The sequence below is a fragment of the Denticeps clupeoides genome, chromosome 6, assembly GCF_900700375.1.
Source record: "Denticeps clupeoides chromosome 6, fDenClu1.1, whole genome shotgun sequence".
In the NCBI taxonomy this organism is placed as follows: domain Eukaryota; kingdom Metazoa; phylum Chordata; class Actinopteri; order Clupeiformes; family Denticipitidae; genus Denticeps; species Denticeps clupeoides.
The window spans coordinates 7,844,376-7,869,185 of NC_041712.1; the positions used below are offsets into that span (position 1 = coordinate 7,844,376).

General features: G+C 41.1%; 1 protein-coding gene across 1 annotated transcript in view; it reads left to right on the top strand.

The window, feature by feature from the left end:
- The window catches only part of sgcd (sarcoglycan, delta (dystrophin-associated glycoprotein)), a 142,025-nt gene that overhangs the window by 28,536 nt on the left and 88,679 nt on the right, over positions 1–24,810 (top strand). The window lies entirely within an intron of this gene.

Consider the following 24,810-nt stretch of genomic DNA (forward strand, 5'->3'; position numbering starts at 1 on the left):
TGACAAAATGCATTTTAAACCTACATCTGTTCCACTTAGTCTACAGTCCAGTAAAGGCGGTTGTAACGCAGAAAGAGCACCTGTTCAAAGTGTTGGTTTGACATTCGGTTACGGTGTTGGGTGAAAACAAGTCCTCCGTGATTAAAGAGACGTTCGACAGGAGCAAAAAAAAAAACACACACACAGAATCGAAACTTTGAATGACTTTAATAACATGATTATAAAAATATAAAATTTAATTATTCCTCACACTCATACTGTAGAAGGATCATACTTGTAGAAAATGGAACATTTTGCGGAAACGTTTGGCACTATTACGTGCAGTATTACGTGCACTATTACATACACTTATGCTTGCTCTGGAATGGGCAGATGGCTTTTGCGCACTCCGAGCAGCGCAAAAATGTATTACACGGATCAGACTGCCGTGTAATCCATTTATTTCAACAAAGTACCTGTATTCTGATTATCACTCATTTAAACGGTAACTGTAACAAAATACAGTTACTCATATTTTGTTTTCTAAATACGTAACGCCGTTACTCCCCAACACTGGTGTTTTATGAAGGACAGAAACATTTTTGTTGACATTTTCAATCACAGACATGCTCTTGATCAGTAAGAAAGAATCATTTTGTGAATGAAAGAAGCCATTTTATTCACATAATGTATTTTACCAACAGAAAGAGAATTTGGTTTACAGAATGCAATTTTGTCATAACTTTGTACTTATTATACAGTGTTGAATATGCTGTACCACATGCATGTCATATAGCTCACCTGAACTGGGGACATTATTTTGGTGAAATAGCTCTTTTTTCACTTTCTCAATAAAGGCTTCTTCCATATCTGTAAAAGTATTTAACACTGGGCATATTGAACATATTTTCCCTCGCCCATGCATCGCTCTCTGAACACACACTAACTCTATGATTCAGTGAATCCTTTGCTTAAGTGACAGTACACGACTAAAGATGATATGCTGAGGTGCAAGTGTCTCATCTCCAGGGTTAATTAACCACAGTTTCGCTCTCATTTCAAATATGATTATTTAATAACTACAAAGACCCTGGGGTACGTCTCCCTATCCTCCAAGTGTCCTTTATCACAACAAAAGGCCTTTTTGTGAGGCCTCATGTGGGCGCTCAGCATACAGCTCTGCTTGTTGTTCTCGGCCCACGTTATTTAAATGCACTTCGCCTGTGAGGGAAGGCTGGGTATTGGGCTGAGGCTTTGAATTAATCCGGCTGCCCTTTGATGGCAAAATGAGGCATATTGACTCCCGGCTTCATCCCTTTGATAGGGTTTGGCCCACTAGGTGTGTAAGCTTCATTCGTTTCCCTGATGTCAAAGAAAGACTTCCTTGGTGGCCTGGACCACGTCTTCCCTCTGCACTTTCAAACTCTGTGACTTTCAAGCAACTTGTGAATTGCATGTCTTTGGCAGAGAGCAGAGAGGTGAGGGGGAGTGTCTGCGTTCAGTCGGGCAGTCCCTGGTTGGACAGTTGGTGGTGAAAAAACTCAGTGTTTCTGTGTTTAGTTCAATCTACACCCAGGCTGGCCGACAGCATGAAGCTGTGCTGCTTTTGTAATACGCATTTGTAATAATTGCGCAGCCCCTGTACCGCGGTCACCATCTGTGAGCATATTAGATGCGGTTATTCAGCTGTGCTCGTGTGGGTGGAATGTTATCCAAACCTGTCTGGAAGTGGGGCCAGGTGCGCAGCCTTTGCATGCCTTGCAAATAGGGTGCATGTTCAGTTGAATTCCCAGGCTGGGCTCAAACAGTAAAGTGCATTTACAGATATAATCATATTTTCAGACTTATGTTCGGCAGAAAAATGACTCCCCTCCCAAACCTTTGTCTAGATCTTTTTTCCTGGTTAAAAGGCTGCTTCTATGTCTAATTGGTTGAGCAATGACAAAATTTATGTGTGCACACCTGTGGCTGTGCATTAATGAGTTTTTGCATTAATGCTCCAAATGAGGCTTTTAAGTAGCTGATGTGTCGCTCTGCAACAATACCCCAATAATGACCCACAATGATGACATTACTCAACCAAGAAATGTTTCTACTGATTGATCATTATTAGGAATAAGTGAAATACTTGATTGCGTATTAGTGAATTTAATTAGGCTGCTGTCACATCCACTTTGCTTCAACAGTGCACAGCGTTTATAACATTTCTAATACAGATCTAATACAGATTGAAGCTTTTTCATACAACAGTACTAGAATGCAGTAAACAGTACTTCTGAGGCCCACCGTTGGAAGAACATGGCCTTATTCTGCTTGAATGCTAAATGCACACTACATAACGTAATGGCCATAGTTCGCCAGCCCAGCGTGAAGACAATAAGCGAGCAATGCACCGGATTTCACCACAGAACATGTCAGATACTAAGAAAGGTCAAGAGATTCTGCATTGTACTGCATCCATTCTGTCAGGAAACTACAGTGTGCAGAAAGTATTCAAGCTTGAAATGATGCCTCCTCTTGGAGAAACCGCAGCACAACATAAATGCCTGGTTGGGAAAACGATGTGTTTAACAGGTAGAAAAAAAATCTTTGTGGTTTTGCAGGTTTTTTTCTTACATCATGTAATTTTAGCAATAAATTAGCAGAAAGTTTGACTTATGTTTAATATGGTCTTGAATAATAGTGGGCAGAGTAAAGTAAATAGTTCCTGGACATGTTTTATTTGTTGTTTTATTTGATCACTTTCAGCCAATTTTCTGATTATCAATGAAAACCTCAAGGGCTTTATCGTTTTTTTTTTTTTTAAACTGCACTGACACCTCACGCTGGTATTATACACAATTACTTAAGATAGCTTCGATGCTGGAATACATAGATGTATTCATGTAGCCCATTCCCATCCATTGAAGTTCTCAGCTCAACCCAGCCCCGTGTTTCCTTATCACCCTACTACAGCATGTCCTACGGCTTTTCAGGGGCAACCTGGTATCTGGCCAAAGACTGCACAGAAATGTCATGGTGCATTATACAGCACAGTCAATGGCAGGGAAGCAACCATCCGACCACAATAATGGACTTAAAAAGGAGTCTGGGCTTTTAGGACTGAGAGACATAAGGCCACAATAGAATGATGCACGACCTTGAGCAACATCATTGAGCAGGAAATGTTGACACTAAATAACTTCTCCTTAATCCATGTTAAGGTCCTTCATACAAGGGACAGATACCTCCTGTACAGTGAGAAACGATGATACAATAATGACATTACAGAAAAAAATAATTGTTTCCATCATTACAATGCTGTTACCATTACTGACATTAACTTTTTTCTTTTTTTTTTGGTGACAGGAGAGACAACCCCATGATTAATTATGATTGGCTAAGTTTGAGTTTAACCTCACAGTAAGCCAACTAGAGGCAGAAATGGGTTTAGCAAGTTTTAACACGCATGCTTCATCAAAAATAGTGACCAAGAAAATGTAATTTTTTAGCAGTACAAAGCTTGGTGCAGAAACAAACGGGTGGGCGGAGCCACACCAGCCACATTTTTTACAAATGTAAACATTTTAACTTACTTTCCTGGTAAATAGTTACATGTCTTATGCTATAACTAAGCTCAAAGTGAAAGTGAAGTGATTGTCATTGTCATACACTGCAGCACAGCACAAGGTTACACAATGAAATGTGTCCTCACCCTCGGTGAGCAGCTGGCAGCCATGACAGGAGCCCGGGGAGCAGTGTGTGGTCACGGTGCTTTGCTCAGTGACGCCTTGGCGGTTCGGAATTCAGGGACCTTCTGATTATGGTCTGCTTCCTTTACTGGCAGGCTACCCACAATTACTAACCAAGTTACTTTTTGAAAGAAGTAGTTTGTAGCTATAACTAATTACTTTTTTTTTTTAATAACATGCCCCACATGGCTCCTGTCTCAGTGAAATCTTATGCAAATTCCCATGGCCACTTATGACTCATAATGTTGTGCCCCTATTTACACAGACAGATGGTGTTTTGTACCCGAACCATCTCTGTTTAGTCACATCAAGCTGCGTTGACAAGCACACACATACAAAAAGAGCTGGGTATATGACAAGGTTAGCGTTTTGACAGTTGGCAATTTATGATTCTGATAATTCATAAAAGTATAAATGTTGTTGTGCAGACTGACAGGAAAGAAGGATGAGGGAGGCAACACATCTAGACAGCTCCTTGCTCTCCAAGTTTGGGGTAATGACTTTCACTATGCTAATATTTCAACCTTTCAGAGAGGAAAAAACATTAGTGTGCCTCAGTGTTAATAAATGCCAAAATCTCATAACGCAACAGTTTAACTGCAGGTGTGCTCACAGTCCCATCTCAGCACACCTCATTAGCAAACTAGTTTCTTTTGATTTGGAAGACTAGAGCAAAATACACAATTTACTTCAGGTAAGTTCAGGTAAGAAATCTAAAATGTACCCTGCAGAAAGCCATTGTTCGCTAAATCTTCCTCACAAGAACAATCCTCAATGCATTATGGTTTGTGCTATTTGAGATAAATAGGGTCAGAGCGTGTTGTGTTCAGACTCTAGGCATACGTTAACATCTAATGTACATAAAATATCACGCCTTAACAGTGGTAGTGGTGGCCTAATAAAGGATTGGTTTGCATAGCAATCAGAAGGTTGCCGGTTCGAATCCCGATCCACCAAGGTGCCACTGAGGTGCCACTGAGCAAAGCACCGTCCCCACACCGTCACTGTGTGCTGTGCTGTGTATCACAATGACAATCACTTCACTTAAGTCTTACTGTCATTAAGAATTACTGTCAACGTTCATATATATCACTGAAAACATTTAATACTTGGCAGCCTGTATGGCTTATATGGCTTGTATTTTGTTAATCGTTGCAGAATCATGGGGAAAACACGCATGCTGAATTGTGCCTGTTCGTCATGAGTTGATAACTGTAAGCGGCTTGCAGTTTGTATAGATACTCAGGAAAAATTACATAATGTGATTTTCTCTATATGTAAGAGTGCACAAATCTTGCTGATTATTTAAAAAGGCATGAATAAGAGATGCATACAGAAGCAAAACAATGTGAGTATCACAGTTTTACCAGCTCCTCAGCTTTGAGTGATGTTGGCTTGAATTTTTGGTCATGTGAGGATCTGGTAGAACAGTGGATTCTGTATTAAATTAAATGGACATCTGCAGCTTGCTGTAACAGCAGGGGAAAAAGGTCTTGTTAGAGTGAACCAGTAGTTTCAATTTGAATATGAATGTCACGCTGGTTTGACATGGCAGGCAATAGATTTTGAATACTGGCTGGACATGACGATGAAGAAGGACATCACGAAACGGGTTTAATACATGATGAACAGGACAGGGGCGACATCCAGTAACCCAACAATGACCCAACAGTGAACAGACACAAACAGGACATCTTTATACAATCTTACACAGGTGAACACGATCAGGAAACATTACACAGGACCAACATGAAACCCTGGTCCGGATCATGACAATGAACATGAATGAACCTTTCAGTGACAAGATTGGAGGATCAAAAATAAAACATTTAGTAAACAGCAGCTGAAAAAGTTTAACATTTGGGGATGTTTGGGATGTCTGGAGCAGTCTGATGCTAGTATTAAAATGTATTAAAAAAGGTACAAACGCTAATAAAAAGTATAAACACGCTAACTATGAAAGTGAAGTAATTGTCATTGTGAAACACTGCAGCACCGCACACGGTGCACACAACGAAATGTGTCTTCTGCAATTAACGCATCATGTTGGTGAGCTCAGTGTCACCACGGTGGTTCAGGATTCAAACCAGCAACCTTGGACTAATATTCATCCATATATCCATATAGATGCATATAGATCTATCCATATAGATCTATCCATGCTAACCATCTAATTCATCAAGTCATATTTCTAAACAATTACATTGTTTAGAAATGTAAATTAATTATTGATATGTAAAATTTTATTTACAAATAAATACACAGAACCATTATCTCCAGGGCCTATGAGTCTATGACAGAAATGATTCCCTCATTCTTTATTCTATCCATGTGTTCATCCTGCACTACTGCACAGTAGCTGCCTCCCAAAATGACAATCACAGGCTCTGCTAAATTTTGGGATAAGCAAATTCTTCAGGCAGAATTGCAGCCTTCACAACTAACATAAAGTCAACAGCGTGTTTCTTTTTATCTCACAAGACTTGACAAACTCAGTCTAGCTCATGTTCAGGACTTTCACAGGAGATCTTGCAGCTTAATTCTGAACCCCACAGTTGCTTAGGGGGTTGCTATCACACTATTTTCAGTCTGATAGCAACACTTTCCATTCATAGACTCTCCCATTCTGCTGAGAAATAAAACTAGCCATAAAATTAATGGGAATGATCCTTCCTTACAAATTGAATCCATTTTGTTTAATTTAGGGGGCAGCATGCATTCGCACCTTCAGTCACCCTCAAAATAGTCACGTCAACCTTTGATTTTATTTGGTTACGTATTTATATTGCACATCCGGCAAACAACTATTAGCCAAATGGCGGCCACAAGGTGTCATATATCAGTCGTGCGGCTGACCAATTGCATGCGTGCTTTGACTCATCAGCTCATTGCTCAGCCAGAATGGGAGCTTGTGACAAGGCTGACATGTGGGTTGCTTCTTCTGCCTGCCGCTCCGCGTGAGAGGTAGTGAAAAAGCGAGAGCTGACAGCTTCTTCCACACGCCGCTCAGGTCTTTATACAATAGTTTAGCATCAAAGCAAGTTAAATGGCTTTTGAAAGAAAGAAATAAAACCTCGGCCAGAAATTGACGAAAAAGGCACAAAGAGGTTCTGAATATGTGTGGAACAGCTGATAATGTCATCGTAATGAAGCCTGGTTTCACCTGCTAACAGGATTAGGCCAGAAAAAGGAAAAAGCACAGTGTTTTTTAAGGTACATCACAGCATGGAGCCTGGAACTCTTCTTCTTCCCTTATCACCCACATATCATAGTCTCATAGGCTTGGGATCAACAACTTCACTTTCATTTCATGACAGTCTGGCTGGTTTGGGTTAATGGGTAAAGAGGAGTTGCTTTTCAGTTTGAAGAGTGCTGTTCATATGGACAATGTACTTGTGCTCCTAATACCAGCCCTTATGACTCAAAATGTAAGTTCAGCAGGAGCAGGAAAGGGAACAGCAGAATTATTTGATGATCAAAACTGTCCGGCCTGAAGCAGATTAGCAGAAGCAATCATAAATAGCTGAGGCTCTGGGTCTATGCCAAGCCTGTTGATGCACAAATGCATCACATTTGATTAATCTGGGAATTGTCTATCCCCACTACAGCCTAATAAAAGGCCATTTAAGTCAGAGAGGGTTCGAGCAGAATGTCAAATAGACAGAAAGAAAAAAAATTACATTGCAGTGGTCAAAATTATTTGGAGCAATCAATAAAGGGTGAATGAAAGGAGGATGTTCTCAAAAAAGTGTTAATGTGAAGATCAATCGAGTACCAGAAAATTGCTACAAAATCACAATAAACACAATGACACACTTTCTACACCTTTAGGTAGAACATATTTACATGGTATTATAGTGTCACATAGATCAGGTAGTTGTAGCCATGTGGGTAACATAATCGCCTAGGAACTGGAAAGCCACAACGTGAAAGATTCAAACCAAGAGACTTAGGGCAACTGATAAATTCAATAAATGTAAATGTAGATCCAATACAATTAGAGTTCTTCAGATTTTCTGCTGTATGGCTGCTTTTTGGATTTAATTTATTTTGCAGTGTGCCAATTTCGACTACGCTATCTTTTGAAATGCATGCCCTATGCCTGTGGTTCCCAACCTTTTTTTCCATGAAGCCCACCTGCCTGTGTTTAAAGGATTTATTAGAAACTTTTATTTGCAGTCTATATTGGAGCTGTAACATCCCTAAAAAGTTAGACCATACAAAAAGATAGATATAAAAGACTGGAAGTTCATGTTTGCTGACCGAGCTGAGCCGAGCCGAGCCAACCCGACCATACCAAAATGATAGAAATTGTGTATGAACCCGACTAGATTTTGATTATACTTTTGGGTGTGTCATTGTTTATACATTTAATGTTTACAGATGTAGTTTGGTAACCTCTGTGCAGAACCACTGCCTTAAGCAACAGAACATTACTTTAACAAAACTGAAAAAACAAGCATTGGCTCAGAACATGGCCTTCCAAAGCAGAAGAACACTTCGTAACAGAATTAATAACTTTTGGGAGTTTGTTGCCATCTGAATGCAGAACTTTAGAACACAGCATTGGCAGAGATGGAGCCCCAGCATTATTGTGTTAATAGTGTGCATGAAAGATCTCATCCATCAAAATCCAGAGCTCCATAGAAACGAGCACTTCATTAAGCACTCAAAGTTCATAGAGGGGTAGGGGTCCAGCATTGAGCTTCGAAGGTAATTTATCTTTGCTTTATCTTTTGGATGCCAGGTTTGAGAGATTCTCTATTATTTTTAGGGGCTTGATGGAAATATTTTTCCATCAAATAGTTTTTTCAGATATTGAAATCACATTGAGCAAGGTTTAAATGTGAAACAGAGAGAGACCTGAAGTGAGGTGGTTTATGAGACTAGCTTCTGCCATGTGTACTCACGTTGTGACGGGAAATCATTGTTTTCCCAAAGTCCAACATTTTTTACTCTCTCCTGAAAGTCATTTTTAGTCTCTGCACCAAGGAAAGATACTGCTAACAACCTCTGAGCTGCTGTAACGATTGCTTCTGACTTCCACAGCATATTGCAATTACTGGGCCAGTAATGAGACATGGCTCAGGACTGGCTTCAAATTGCATCTGTTGTCTTGATGGAATGAGAGCAGTGAGATCCAGCAGAGCTGCCATTAAACGTTAACGTACGCACATAGTCGTGTGTTCCAGGGCTCAATAGCACACAACCTCCAGTCTGTAAAATATCTAAAACAAATGGAATAAATTGAATTTATTATTCTTACATAATAAAATATTATTTTATAATGTCATCTGATTGCCTGAAAAGTCAATACAGACTTAATGCATGGTCCAAAAATCAGGATTGCCTCTATGGAATTTAGTTGTGAAGTGAAAGTGATTGACATTGTGATAAACGAAATGTGTCCTCTGCTTCTAACCATCACCCTTGGTGACCAATGTTTACCTTGCTCACTGGCACCTTGGCAGTTTGGGACTCGGGCCCACAACCTTCCGATTATGCCTCCACTTTCTTTCACTTCATTGGACCTTTAAGACACTCTCTTTTGAAAAAAAAGTAGCCCTTCCTATATACACATTATGTATTTTGAAATATTATTTGAAGCCTTTTTCATTGCTGTCACTGAAGATGTCCTGGAATGAAATCAATGGTTGTCCACCAAAGAGGCAAATAAATGACACATGATGGTGAAATTATTCAGTCGTGTAGGAGGACAAAGAGCAGAACGAGGTCAGATAATACAAGGGAAAGCAATTTGGCTGCCAAATACTATTGTAAGAATATTGGATTTTTTCAACAAAATTGCTGTCCTTTTTTCCCTACGCCTGGTATTTCCCGGGCCCTCATATAGATTTCAAAGCAGTGTAATCCCCGCTTTCTTACCTCAATCACACTTACAAGCGGGCTGCCTGGATTTTTTCCACATCTGACATTTTAGTGACATTGCTCAATACCTTCTCAGCATAGATATCGATGGCCCAAAAATGACACTCCGGTTGTCCCATTGATCACCACTGCACCCAGCAGAGAGACTAAACACTGGGAAGCAGCGGGACTCCAGGGAAAAGTCGTTACAGGAGGGCTGATGTTCTGCATACTAACCCTGAGTTTAGGTCACTGTCAAGGGTCACCTGTGGACACGGTCACAGTCGCACCAAAGATTACATAATCAATAGCTAAACTTCGAATGAAACTTCGAATGACTGTGAAAAAAAACACAAAAAAACAACACTGTTTAAAGTGAATTGGAAATGATATTCCTCAAAAAGACAAAAGATGCAGAAGTCCCTTCCGCTGTCCTTTCATGTTTTGGATGTGGCCAGAGAAACGCTCAGCTCTACAGTAATGAGTGAAATGTCAGGCCGTTGAATGAGCCGTTGAAGTAAAAAAAAAAAAAAAAAAAAGAATCACCACACACTCTCCACTCGAACGCTCTCCTCTCCAAATTGGCTCTTGAGGGAAGCGTTGCCCCTTGGCATCTGGTGTCATTTATTTCCAGCCGCCTCCTCCGCCCACCTCACCTGTGGGGAGTATCGACGGGTCTCTGGTATCATTAGGCCAGTCAGATTTGTCAAAGAATAAAAATGCAGTGCTGGGTTAGAGCAAATGCTCTTACCGGTGCGGTGGGGGGTTGGTTTCATTGGAACAGTAGACGCCACTGACACACCTTAGCATGCAGTGCAAAGCATGGAGAAAAAAAAAAACCACTCAAACAAGAGGAGACTTTCATATCAATACTTTTGCTTGCTGCTCATCATTTTATATTTTGGTCATTCTAGGCTGTGGTTAGACTAGTTCGACTTCGGGGAACTGTCAGACTGCAGTATCTTGCAACCCCACTAACAGTCGCCTCAGATGCTTTGCCTCAGGTTGAGACTTCGCACATTTCCCTTCGCTCTTTCACTAGCAGACACGCATGCCTCGTGCCTCTCTGTCCTGGCTTATGCTCATTGTTTGCGGAGGAGAGAGCTGGAGAAGATGATTTGCCTGCAGAGGTGGGCATCTCAGCCAAAAGGAGCTGTTACATAATACACACAGGGTGGTTCAGGGCTCATCAAAAGTTTGAACCCTTGGCAGTTGTTCCGTCAGTCACAGGCAGTTTTTGACTGAATCTAAATAATTATTTAGCTTCAAGAATTTGGAAATGTTTCTCAATAGAAATGATTGGCTACCACATTTATTGGATCCTGTTCTTCAACAGATTACCTTATAACAAACACATTGGCTGGGATTTACCCAGAAACAAATAAAGGCAATTTACTGATTTAGTAGCAGGCACTCTGGCTGTGTTGAACTATATTGTGTTGGCAAAAGTAAGCACAATGACAACCGGCTATTTTACTAAGTTTACCCTGCCAGCCTTTCAGATCTGAAACGTCTTCTTTCTGAGGGCTGCTGCATAATCCATTAAAATCATTTTTTTTTTCCTGGATTTTTCACATATATGTGTGTGTGTGTGTGTATATATGTATTTATATAATGTATATACACACATAGAGAAGCTCTGATGTGTGTGTATCCATGCGCTTGCTCTAGTTATTTCAGTTAGTCACGAGAACGCCTTAACTAGAGCGAATGAAACATATGCTGTGCTAGCCGCTGACCCTATAGAACACTGATGTGGAGGCATGGTTCTCGTGGTCCTGCCCCACTGACTCAAGCTGCCTGCCGGTGGAGGCTGTTTATTCCACTTATACAGTATGCACTCTGATGGCGGCGGACACTTCGGCTGAGTGACATCTCCACGCGTTGCCGTCTGCGCCAGACCACCAGACCTAATTAGCTGAGGACGAGGAGCACTTGCCTCTTCTTTTTCTCCCGCAGTCGGCACCATCCATCTTGACACGTTCTCTCCGCTGCTTTTTGTTTCCTGGGTGCCACCGTCTTGTTTGGTGAATGTCACCATTTTCACGGCACCAGTTTGATCTGCACTGAGGTTACCGCTGACCAGAGGTCCTTTTGGAGCTGGAGGCCGGCGTGTCTCAGAGACGGCTGACATTTTCACGTATAATGAACATCAGAACAGCGCTTCATGCTCACATACCCTCCGCCGGTGCCCTGGCACCAGGCAACAAAACGTCAGTGGCGTCCGTGGATTTTTTTTTTTCTTTTTCCCTTTTGAAGGAGACGAGGAGATCTCAGTCTGCCCAATTCCCGCCATGTGACTTACATGAAAAGTGTGTGACACCACCCACACAAAAAAGCAATACGACATCACATGTGCAAATACACCAGCCCCTGACTCTCACACCCTAACACCCCGGTCTTCTATCCCACAATCCATCACTGTGTCACCAACTGGGCTGGCCGCCATTGTGACAAATCTGCCTGTCAGAAGTACATGGTTCACCATGACAGCTTGGCATTTTAACCACAAAGATTAACTTTGAAACTTACCAGCTCCTTTTTATGATTAATAATGAAAGCAGTGGCAGTGACCTCAGATGAAAGATGATTCCTTCCCACTGATTGGGTTTAGGCTTTTGTAGTTTTAGCGCAAGAGTCTAGAGAAAAAAGTGCAAGCAGAATCTGGTGAATCTGATGGCTAGAACTGAACTTGCTGCTTGGGACCACAAAATCATCTCAATATCTGTATTTTATGACAGCAGTGGGAGTTTTTGAAAGACTGCTCATGTATTAAATTAACTCTGACTTTATCAGTGTGCATTAATTCTGAACAGGGAAGAATGGTTGATTTTTCTCAGTTGGGGTGAGTGTTGAACTGAATGTAATAATCAGCACTTTACTCAAAACCTGCACTCTTAATGAATCTTAAATTATGAATTATACTACATTGCAATTAGAGTATTAAAAGCTACCTGCATCAGAATAAATCATGAATATGTATAAGCTCTAGTAAGTGAGAATTACTAATGTTGATGAAAGTAAACCCCAGTTTTAAAAATATGCACATCTTTATTCCGAGTTGTAATAAGTACATTATCATAATGAGTGCAATATGAATGCGTGAAGTAATTCCAAATTATAACAAAATAGCTTTTGTTGGTCATATAATACATGCTGTACATGCTGACAGCTGTAATGTTGCTGGCAAAACAGCTGGTGTGCCGCCTGAGCGGCTTTCCATATTCAGTGTGGGTTTACTTTTGTAAATCTTTCCTTCCTCTTTTTGTCTTAAAAATAATCCTAAATTCTATTTTTTTTAAAATTACAATTGGCCCTGTTTTGATGATGTAATAAGTGGAGGACACAAAATCCCATTTCAGAGCAAGGCCATTTTCCTTTAACTACATTAATGTTATCACAGAGCGTAAAGGCATCTAATAATCAAATAATACGTGTAGATTTCAGAATCAAAACATCCTTCTTGATTTGTCATGTTCCTAAGTCTAGGGGTTAAGAAACAAGAGAGGAGAGCAGAGCTAATATGTACAATAAAACAGTGGACTCAGCACATCTAACCAAATTCACAATAGCCTAAAGGAAGGAGATAACTCACAGACAAAAGCTAACAAAAAGGCCACAAAACACACACAAAGATAATGGATGAACACAGGCTGACAATAAGGGGTCTATCACACAAAGGAACAACACACACAAATGAGATCCCCGTGGATCCTGGGGACCTCCGGAACACCACCTGAAGTCACTTTATATAGGTGGAGGTGACCAATAGGCAGATGGTAGGTGGAGCTGGTAGGCTTCAACTCGTCCCATGAAGTCAAGCTAAAAGAGGCAGGGACACAAAAACACAGCCAGCCACACAGAACGTGTGGGAGCATACGTCCAGCGACGTAACAGATTCCAGAGTTATTGTTATGTGGTCTAGATTCTTAAATTAGGGGACATGCAAAATTGTTATGAACATGATATGGGTACATGATAAAAAAATTAATAAAACAGTACACCTCCAAAAATTTTTTTTTTTGCAATGCGTTGCTCAATATGTCCTTAACATACACACTAAGTCATATGGATTAGGTTAAAACAAAAAAAAAACATGTTTATTGGCCCCTGAAAGGATAGTGTCTGTAGTCAGTATCAGAGAGAACCAAATCAGAGAAATCAAGATAGCTGGAGCTGTCGCTTCCCCTAACCCTAGATCAATGCTAATCCTGTTCACAGGAGTACTCTCTTCGGACCCGATCCCCCCAGATGACAAGCGCGAGCCCTTCCCACCCGAGGTTTGTGCTGACTACAGCCCTGGCGTGGATGAGAACGTATTCGAGAGACGTGGGGAAGGAGGGAGAGTCAGATAGTGTCATCTGCTCGGGATAAGTCAGTGCTGTCAGCAGCGAAAAGTCTTAAGCGGCCTCAGAGCCTCTGGTACCACCACAGGCTTCTGTGAGCAGCTTGTCTTGGATTGCGAACTGAAGGAAGCTCTGCTGATGGCGGCATGTGGCTGTTCTTCGGGTCTCGTGTCAGGTCGCTCCTCGGTACAATAGGCTGACTTTTACACCAGGTGTCTGACGTCCTTTCACGCATCGGGCAGCCTGTTTGAGCCACAGCCTCCCCTCCTCATTCCTCAGGTAGTTTTGGAATGTCAGAAATGAAAAAGTAAATATTGCCAGCAATGTATACAAAAATAAAATGTCCTGCAGGACCAAACACAATTTGTCAAGGAGAGAAAGTGGAAAAAAGGTTTTTATAAATGACTGGTAACAGTGGGATGGGGAGGGCAAGGACTTGTGTTAAAAAAGGCCTCCCTTAATAAATCTTAAAAATCAATATGACAGCCGAGAGTAATCAGCAACAATGATTTAAAGCTGAAATATGTCCCCTTGGGAAAAAAAGGCATAGAATCTTTCGTCCCGGTCCAGCTCAACTTGCACAGGAGAGAGGGGAAATACTGGTACACTCGTACCGTCTGAAAGGTCAAACACTGGGGGATTAAATTTAGTCAAGATCACATGACTGTCCCTCTGTTTAGGAGGGTGTATTTCACACCCAGATTTAAATTTCCATTTGATGGAAGGTGATTATTTTATATTAATTTGTTAATGTTAATTTATGTGATTCTTACACTCTTACAGTCTATGATGCTATTTTGTGTATTATTTTCTTTTACCATGCATAACCATTCATGCACTGCAACGGCACTTCCAGACACTTTCCACACAGTTTGACATATGGCTTTTCTGGGTCGGGTTTATGGGTCATGCGCAACACCCAAAAAATCTTTAAAAAAAAACTATTTAGTTAATCAACTTTTTCAATCTTTACAGTGAGACTGTACAACAACAAATTTGATGTTGAGTCATAGATCTTGTCAAGACCGACGTTTTGACATTTGGTCTTGCGTTGGTCTAACTTGGGCAAAAATATCTGTTTTTATATCTTTATTATTTATTATTATAGTACTTTTTTGGTACTTAATGCAGCTCCTACCAGAGTGTGCACACTGGCGAGCAATAAAAAAATGGTAATCTATTGTGTGAGGCATGCTATTGCTTTTATAAGCAATCCGAGTAGGCGTGTCATGCTATTCAGCTCAAACAACAGCACTTACTTGATCTTCCGCCCCCCCTACCTGCATTCTAAATATTGTAGAAATATGTGGTTTTGGTGGCCACTCCACTGAACATTTTCTGGTCAAAGAAAGTGGCTTTTCTCTCTCATTACTCCTTGGTCTGCACATCAATCTCTCTGATCCTCCAGTACTGTCCGACTGGTACCACCATCTCTCAAGGTACTAGGAAAGCATTCATCTAGACTCTTCTCAAACATCTGAATCACTAAAGATCTTCAAACGCAAGCTAAAAACTTACGTATATTTTATCAAACTAAATTGCAAAAATCCAAGTGAACCAAATGAGGAATTTCAAGGATATTTTTGACCTTGTTTATCTGACTCCATTATTAATTATTAGCGATGTATGTAAACTCTTCTGCTGTTACCTGGACATGCAGAGGCATGGTACAATAGAAGTTACAAGAATTAACAGTTTCTAATTTCTTAACAGGTTACTTTTACTGTTAAATGTAAATAGTGTATATAAAAAAGGTACCACTGTTACAAAAAAAAAAAAAAAATTAAAAGAAAATCTGAGGGAGAACTCCAGCTGAGCCCCCAATGGAGGACGAAAAGAAGAGACCACTGCCTTCTTTTATACTCGGCATTTGACAAAAAAGGTTGTCATAGACCAATCAGATTGTCCTTTGATGTTTCTGTCTTGTCCAAGCAGAATCTATAGTGGTCATCCACCCCCAACAAGGCTTTCCTTTCATGGCACCTCAGGCAATTTTCTGGCCTTTTGGCACCCTGGTGACACTTCTTGCTTACTTGGGAGAGGCCGCAGCATGATAAAGATACAAGCGGAGGTCTACATTAAAGATAAAGCATAAAATGCTGTGAACCTTATTTTTGTGTAGTTTGCTAAATGAATGTAATGTAACAGGAGGTCCAGACAAGATAGCAGACAGGACCTGGTTCTGCTGTATTGTGACCTCGAGCACTGACAGTGAGAAAAGGATGTGTCATTGAATAAAGGTCCTCAAATGTTGCCGGTCAGGATTGAAGCTTCTGGGAGCTTCTTTGGATAAATGTCAACAAACTGCATTTTTCTCAACTTTTTAAACATTTATCTGCAAAAAATTCCACTGAGCCAGCTGCGGCCACCCCTGGGGTTCAGCGGATATATTTTAAGCTGAGATAAGGCCTGTTCCTTTAATATTCCTCTGCATTCATCTTGGGGGTGTATCTGAAATCATAAATAGCACACATCCTGAGTTTTAACCCAAAATGCTAAGGTGCGCAACAATTTATCATTTACTACACAGAGCCTTGGGAATTCAGGCTGTACAGTGAATCACTGGTATCTTTTGGTTTGGTAGGATCAATGAATCAGGGCCCCACATGCTGAAAAGGTCACCTGAAAGGCCACATTATATCGAAAGGTGCGTGCAAAGTTTTTCAAATCTGGCAGGAGATTTGGGAAGCAAACATGGCAGATAAACAGGAAGGATGTACATCACAATTCCAAAAACTTTTGGCAGAAGGTTCCCCAACTTCTAGGAATGCCTGCCTGGGGAGTTAATTTAGCTCCAATATCAGGGTAGATTCTACACCACCACATTAGGAAGTAAGAGAAGTAAGTGCGCTATGAACACTTGTATCAATCACATTGACGTTGAATGGCACTGTTCCTGTCAGCCAACCCATGTCACTTCTGAGTTCCCACTTTCTATGCTAACACCATGAGAAAAAACGACAGTAAAGGTTAATTAGTTGGTGTGAGATATAAGTAGGGTAAATGCTTGTGAAGATTCTCAAACTGTGTCTTTGGTATGAAAATGTTTGGGAAACTGTAGTAATACAGCAAACAGCCGACAGAACCACTTTGCATTGGTGTATATGCACCAGTTTTGCTGGATTTACTGATTTGTGTAATTGAAACATTAAATTTTTGGTCTGAAAAGTTTCTGTCTACGAGTGACCAAGACAAACTTTACAGCCACTAATAAAAGAAACCACAACATCTCATTCAAAAACATGACATTTCTGTACTTAAAAATAAAAATAAAATATTCAAAAATTATCCACAGGCTACAAAAAGTAATCATGGCATTTTTGTATCATGGCCGTGCTTAGTGTTATGCTTACTGCTTCCTTCTCACAATAATATGTAGGTGACCAGACAGTAAAGGTGAATGACAAGAACCATTAAACTTGCTTCAATGCCACCTTTTATCTTGCCAGCTTTGGCCTTCCAGCAAGCAGAGAGAGAGAAAGAAAGTGGCTGAGTGAGGACACGTGAGCATCCATTAGAAGGAAATCTGGAGAGGTTTGAGTTCCCCTGAATGCTCTCCTGCCATAGAGGCATGAGGTCAATGGCAGGTGCAAACTGGAGTGCACTCCATGCAATTATCTGATCACTCCTCCTCACTTGGCTAATTGCACTGTGGGGCTGTGGCACAGTTGATGGAGCATTGCACAGTTGTCGCTGCACAGCCAAAGTTCAAATTGAACTGCAAACATCATGGAACAGACATTGATGTCATCTGAAGCTGTAATAGGGTTTGTACTAGGGTTTTTACTAGGGTTTGTACTAGAAATTGTCAGCAGAGTCAAACCAAAGAGACTTAAATAAATATATTAAGTCATAAATATATGATTAACATCAGATACCCCTTTTCTATTCACTTCTTCAAGTGTTTATTAGCAGGTACTGAATAATTTGCTGTGGGTTCGGTATTTCAAGTGAAGATGATTTCAGAATAGGGCATGTCACGGGCAGCAGCATGTCATTGATTGGTTGCGTGTGTACTTTCTGGTCCTCTGTAGTGCACTTCTGACAGCAGACCCAATCCACTTCACAGGAAAAGGTTTATTGGTTCTGCGTACCACAATTGAGGTGCAGAAAACAATGGGGCCGTGCCTCGTGTCTTTTTCAGCTTCAATATCTGGGACGCATGATACGTTTTTCTCCGGAGACGCTCATCCCCAGTTCTGTGCCTTCCCCACTGGGGACACCTTGTGAGTTTTAGATCTATGTTAAAAGCAGGGATGTTGGATCTCTTTCTTCAGAAGTTTATGTATTTCATCAGGTGGACTTTTTTTTTTACAGACATTCTAAAAAGTTGGTAATGAGTTTGACCTGACGCCACCCGGAACCCTTTGATCCACAGACCGCACGATCCTTTGGCAAGTCTGTGAACCTTGATTCCCATCCAAAATCTGTCACGGCAGCTGAAAGGTTTTATCAAACAACCCAATCGCTAAATTTAACATAATCATCGCTGTGAAAGGCAAGCAGCTCCTTTCTGGCTAATTTTATGACTTCTGGACTTACTGACTCCACCAGCAGCATTACAGTGCTAAAAGCAAAATCTCATAAAGTCCTTATTGTTCCCCATTGTTCCCAGATAAATGAACCTCTTCTAGCAGTCTGATCCACATAATTTGTTTTATAGAAATTAATGTATTTGTCCCATAGAAATGACAATTCCCGCCAAATGTTAATTAGTACTGACACACATACCCCAGCAACATTCAGTAGACAACTGTCTGCAGTACTCAGGACCCGCCAAAGTCGTCTAAGAAGGGCGAAGCAGGGATTCACCGATGCACATGGTGAGTGCAGGCTGGCCTGCGTTGTCTGATCCAATAGACAAGCTCTTGTAACTCATACAGCTGTTAAAGTTAATGGTGGATCGGACTGGTGTTTCTCAGATCACACAATCCATCAAGGTTTAGGGCTGTGTAAGTGATAAGGCTTTTTGTCTACTGACAAAAGCACCCGCAATGGGCACATGAGCATCAGAACTGGACCTCAAGAAAGAAGGAGAATGATCCACATTCTATTTTGTGTGGATGGCCGGGTGCATGTGGTGGCCTTGAGGCCAAGGTCCTGCATTCAAACTTGGGTCTGCATTGTGTCTGACTCCTTCATGGAGACAGTATTCCCTGATGGCATAATTTTATTGCTTCTTGGTGTGCATAAGCTGCCCACTTGATAGGTGTGTTTTGTCTGATTTGTGTGAAAATGTAAAAAAAAAATCTTGCTTCACTGTGAGGCAGGAAGTTAATATTAAAAACTTTCTATTTGGCAACCAACAGCACCTCACGGTTCCTCCTTCAGAGGTTTTGCTTATTAATTAAGTGTATGTGTTCTTTGATAAAATAAATGTCACGTCCCCTGTCTTCAAATGTGCCCAAGTACTGATAAAGTTTAAATACATTCTCGAATTTTTTTCACAGTCGCTTCTTCCACTCCTGTAGAAAATGCCATTCGGTCCCTGTCACCTAATGGAAGCACAGCAATTATCCATCTTTTAGGACCATTTGGGCTTTCATAATCTCCGATGCTTGTTGGCCTTGCTTATCTGAGTAACAATTTTGCTACCTGCACTCCTTTTCCTGGAAGAAGCAATTTATTTGGAGTAGTCACTTCTCCCTTTGTGCCCCTGGGGAGAGTTGAAAGGAGAGAGCAAGTCAATATTCACTCTGCCTCCCTACGGGGTGTCGACGCAACATTTACACACGGATATGGAGATCGAGGGTCCCTCTCCAAGCACAAAAATAATGGTGAGTTTTGGGGGTAATGAGTCATAAAAAATATCTTGCTTCCTGTTGTCATTTGGCTACAGCAGTTACGTGTTGGCTTGACCTTAGAGTCTCGACTCTCTTTGAAATTATTTATACAAGATGTTCCGTGTTCCATGCTTCGACTGCAGCAAATTCATATTTTATTTTCCCCGTTGTATCATATCTTGAGTGACTCTGACAAGGAGAGCAGCATCCTATGCATGCATTTCCTGGGAGCTCATTACACTTTTGACAAAACCCCATGTGAGACAACAAAATAAAGAGTGTTGGGGGGGTGTTAAAGATGGACATGATTTGACATGTTTTTTACTCACGTTACAGTGTTTACTCGAAGTGAACCGTTGTGACGTTTCCTAAAGGTGCCTTTCTCGCTTCTCATTTTTAGACAACGTGTAAGAATAGGGCAGAGGAGGGTTTCATCCGAACTGTCTCTCCCACCATTGCCGTTCTGCTGCTCGCAGGATGAGTGCCTAATGAGGCCACCAGAGAACTGCAGAGAATGAGACATGGTGAGGGAGGTGATCACACTGGCCAGACCTGAATGACGCACAGCTACTGCTTTGGCCACTTTAAAGAGCTTAAATGCACCTGAAAATGTGGGAAAGAGCCGTGCTGGGGTGCACAGTGCATCACTCAGACTCCGTCACATTTCCCAGGTTTCGTCTCAAAAATACACAGCAGCCCTGAACCGCAATCATTTTCTACAGCTCCTGTAAGCTTGAGAATCAGCATTATCGATGCGTGGACCGTACTGGACCTCTGGAGATATGCTGTGGTATCTGACACCAGGCCATCAGTAGCAGATCCTTTAAATCATTTAAGATTGCGATGTGCAATGTGGTGGTCACAGTGCAGTGCACAGTGGTCACAGCTTGATTCGTCACAGGACACCTTCTGTTGCTTGTTTTGATGCTCACAAGCCCATTTTTTATTGGTGGACATGGGTCAGCATAGACACCATGATGGGTATGCAGCCACGAGGCCCTCTACACAACAAATTGTGTGTTCTGACACCTTTCTATCAGAAGCACGTTTTTTCCAGCAATTTGATCTCTGCTCCACATGTGATGCTGGTCCAGCTGTCTTCCTTCTTTGGACAACTTCTGAAAACTAATGAAAACTTGAGATAGATCAGGATCCCACTAGAGCTGAGGTATTGGGAATAACCGCTAGGCCACCACATTGTGGAACACACCACAGCACGAGGTGCACACAACAAAATGTGTCCTCTGCTTTTAACCATCACCCTTGGTGAGCAGTATGAAGCCATGACAGGCACTCGGGGAGAAGTGTGTGGGGACGGTGCTTTTCTCAGTGGCACCTTGGCGGTTCGGGATTCCAACTGGCCACCTTACGATTACGTGTCTGTTTCCTTACCCGCTAGGCCACCAGTTTTTTTCTGCTTCCAACACATCAACCTCAAGGACAAAATATTCACTTGAGCCTAATAAATCTCAACCTACTGCCAGTTGCCATTGTAACCAGATATAAATGAGATTCACTTCACCTGTCAGAATGTTATGGATGATCAGTGTACATATCAGCAGATTAATCTACACACCAGAATGACATAAGAGCCACAAATGCTGACCCCTGTCCACATCTCTTTTTACCTCTTACATCTTCCCTTGTCCCAACTGATCTTTTCCTTGGGGTTTAAAGCCATAAACTCAGTGCTGGAGATACATGACAGCTTGGCTGCACTCCCAGAGAGGAGTGTTCCACCCAACGCCACCCAGCTGCTTCAAAGCCCTGTTAGTCACTCTTAAAAAAAACTTAAAATGAACAAGCTCTTCAATGCTTTCAGAAGGGCAAAATTCCAGACATCCCTTTCTGACTGATGATTATCTGTTTTGTACAGGTAAGAGGAACATGATAACACTTTATTGCAAAGAACTCATTCCATCTAAATTTTACAGACTGTCGTCAAACTATTGTTTGTGGCAACTATTCAGAACCTTTAAGAGTTACATACTTGTGATCAAACCTTTTCTTATTCATCATCTTAATGTCAATCTTCTGCAATGGGAGTTCTATGGCAGTCCCTAGAACCAAATGGCAAAAGGATTGTGAAATCCTGTCCAATGGAAAAAAAAGTCACCAGGGCTGAGAAAACAAGACAACTCTGATGCCTCTTTCAACCGGCATAGGACCTCAGGGGCTTCTCTTGACCAGCGAAACAGCCTCAACTCATCAGAGATCTGAACAATCAGATCAGATGGACACTAGAACAAAGGATAAATTAAATAAATTTATATCACAGGGATCACTGGCACATGTTGTGGGTATACTTTGATAAAATCACTGTCAATAAATATTTCTTTTAAAAAAATACGTTCACTAAGTTAGTTTAAATCAATGTAGACATTGTAATTGGGGCAAATGTTTACATGGCTGCTTTCAACATATCTGCAACACTATTTGCGTTTCCATTAACCTTCAAATTGTGTAAATGAAAAATTTAGTTGAATGAAAATTGAATTAGAAAAAACAAAAGCATTCACCATGAGGTGGTATATTAAAGGTTATTTAAATATTTCCCACATTTTATATGATGTACATCAAAGAGTCACATGACTTTCTAAAAATACACTACACAATATGTCTGGACAGCTTGGCTGCATGCCCGGAGAGGACCACCTCCCAAAATCCTTCATATGCGGTTCTGGCCATACATTACGAGAATTCTTGGAGGAGATGAGACTTAACATCTCTAAATGTAAGAAAAAAATGTTATTTCATGTTTTTTCAGCGAATCTTTATGGAAACGTGACTTATGATGCCATCTATACTGTCTGAAAACAAAATTTATCATCTGCAGACTTTATGGAGGTTCATGTCACCCAGAAGATGTCAAATCAGGAAGATTATCCTGCTATTTGACCTTTTCCTACGATGTGCTGTGACCGCTTTTAAGACGCAAAGCATTTTGGTGCAGCTTGAGATTTGTGTGAGTGCCAGATACTTGGTCCTACGGGATGTATTCTGAATAAATGTGTAGCCTCCTCGGGCTCTTTGACACTCACTCTTCTAAAGGGGCTTGATGAGCTGACAGGTTCACACCTCACCAAACCAGAACCAAGCAGAACCAAAGTGAATGATTTAAAGACCAGTGTCTGGCAAGTTACACAGCAAGATGGATGAGGTTATACACTTCACTTTTAAAATTAACAGAAGAGAAATAATATTTATTTACCATCGACTTAATTCCAAAGAATTTACAAATATGTAAAGTTAAAATAAAGCGATAGTGAGTAATCCTTCGGTGCTCCTAGCCAGAGACAATCCCTAAGATAAGATGTAGTACATTATTTTCAAATGCACAGAGTCACTCAAATATGGAAGCAATGTGCTTGTGGTGCACCAGCATCAGGCGGAATGTGAAGTTTTAACATATTTGATTTTGTTTTCATGGAATATCAGCATATTTGAACATAAACTAACTTCCAATGTTTTAAGCATTTCTCTCTGCCTCATCCTCCATTATTGTTGGGTAAAACATTTACATTTACAGCATTTATCAGACGCCCTTATCCAGAGCAAATTACAATCAGTAGTTACAGGGAGCAATTTAGGGTTAAGTGTCTTGCTCAGGGATACAATGGTAGAACCATTTTCTGGTTCATAGGTGAGTGTGTTACCCACTAGGCTACCACCTAGTAATACCGCCCTGATCTGAAAGTGAAGTGATTGTCATTGTGAAGAACAGCAAGCGCAGCACACAGTGACAAGGTGAAATGTGTCCTCTGCTTTTAACCATCACCCTTGATGAGCAGTGGGCAGCCATGACAGGCGCCCTGGGAGCAGTGTGTGGGGACGGTACTTTGCTCAGTGGCACCTTGGCAGCTCGGGATTTGAACTGGCAACCTTCTGATTACGTTTCTGCTATAATAACATTCTGGACATGCAAAACTGCTTGAGTCCCTGTACCAATATTAGTGTTTTGGATGTTGTACACTGAAAAAAATGAAAAAACACAGCATTGCAACAGTCACAGTGAAACTAGGCCACACAAACTACCCTTTCACTGTCAATGTCAATTTTCAGAGCATTTTAAGAGATTCTTTTTTTTCATATAAAGGTCGAACAGAGACTAAGGGGTTCATTTGACATTAATTATTTAGCTGAACTGAGGCCCGGTTGCTGCAAGGGACTGAGGCCACAACACACATTTGTGAGCTTCCGGATCCTTTGTTATGTTCTAATGTCCCTCCTCTGTGCTAACAGGACCCTTGGCTCCTCACCTCAGAAGAAATAAAAGGACACACTGCAGCCCCCCATGGTGTCACATGTTTCATGCTGGATGCTTACAAAAGCAGAAAAAAAAGTGTGTTTTACTTGCACAGGGGCATTTTTAACGTTCTAACGGTAGCATCATGATCTTTCGGACGTTATGGTAAACTGTAAAACTGGCCAGGGATGAAGCTCTAATTAATTGTTCGAGGCTTCGGGCTTCAGTAGGCTCCATTTATTCTCAGTTTTTCCCCCATTTCTCCTTAATCCCTCTGCACACTCGTTTTAGCAAGGCGGAAGAACTTTGCTCAGATGTAGCCAAGATTGTCAAGTGGCAGCACCTGTCAGATGCCACAGAAAACTATTTTTTCAAGTCGAGGGGACAAACTAGAGCTTTAATAGAGCTTTTTCCACTCATATATTTGACTGGTGGATTCACTTATTACTGTTGTTCATGGGGCGCTATCCCACTCATGTGGGATCTTATCGACTGAGATTCGTCTGCAGGGCTATTTCTGGCCCTGATTGACACAAGGAGTCGACTAGTAGGATTCAACTTTACAGGAAATTTGTAGGATTGTAGGTTTGTGTGATATACCTAATTTCTAAGTGTGGTGGTGTCATGATCCGGTCCGGAAGGGGTTACTCTGGACATGTTTCCTAATTGTTTTCACCCGTGTTTAATTGTATAGAGCTGCCCTGTTCATGTCTGTTCTTGGTCGGGTCTTTGTTATGTTAAATGTTCACATGATACCAGATGTCTCCCCTGTCCTCTTCATCACCTATTAGTTTTATGGTAGTAATTGATATTTTAATGATGGATTTATGTGACAGACTTTACAGTTTAGGCATGGT